General features: G+C 44.1%; 1 non-coding gene across 1 annotated transcript; it reads left to right on the top strand.

Moving 5' to 3' along the window:
* Positions 1 to 272: 272 nt before the first annotated feature.
* Positions 273 to 381, top strand: LOC141636618 (small nucleolar RNA R71). Its single transcript, XR_012541223.1, has one exon. It is a non-coding gene; the product is annotated as a small nucleolar RNA R71 (small nucleolar RNA).
* The last annotated feature ends 371 nt before the right edge of the window (positions 382 to 752 follow it).

The raw sequence follows: 752 nt of genomic DNA, 5'->3' as shown, positions 1-752 counted from the left end.
CTCCTTGGGAGCTTCAGAAGTCTCGAGCTTCTCGAGACGGGTAGAAATGGAAGTCATAAGTGTCACAACAGTCATTTCTTCACTTTGCCTTCGTGACTTTCCACGTGAACTTCCAAACTCAGCTTTATGGACTGCCATCTCCTCAATGGTGTTCCAACCTTTACTTTGACCGGTATTATTTTGGAACCTACCATTAGCAAATTGCATCCAAAATGACCTTGTAATCATCATATAAAGCATTGTAAAATAGGTTGCAAAGATACCATTGCTGGAAACCATGATGAGGGACAGCTCGGACCAAACGTTTGAAACGTCCCCATGCTTCACAAAAATCTTCGTCGGCTCCTTGCTGAAAACTCGTGATTTTACCCTTCAAGGCATCAGTCTTTGAAAGCGGGAAGTACTTCTTGTAGAAGGCTAGTGCTAAAGATGTCCAATCAGTGACTCCAGCTGCTACTCTATCGAGGTAGCGGTACCAATCTCGCGCCGAATCCTTCAAGGAGTATAAGAACATAAACCCCTTTACTTTATCTTGAGTTACCCCCTCCGGTATAGGTATTGAACAGCAATAGTCCGTGAAAATTTCCATATGTTTCAAGGGGTCTTCATCTGGCAGACCCGCGAACTGATTCCGTTCCACTAAATCAATATAATAGGAACGAAACTCGAATTTACCGGTAGTAGGGGTAGGTAACTGGCGCCCCTTTGGAAGGTGGTGCTCCTTTGGCTGAAAATTATCGTATATCGTAGCC

Source organism: Silene latifolia, chromosome Y (genome assembly GCF_048544455.1).
Source record: "Silene latifolia isolate original U9 population chromosome Y, ASM4854445v1, whole genome shotgun sequence".
NCBI lineage: Eukaryota > Viridiplantae > Streptophyta > Magnoliopsida > Caryophyllales > Caryophyllaceae > Silene > Silene latifolia.
This window is presented reverse-complemented; position numbering and strand designations above follow the sequence as displayed.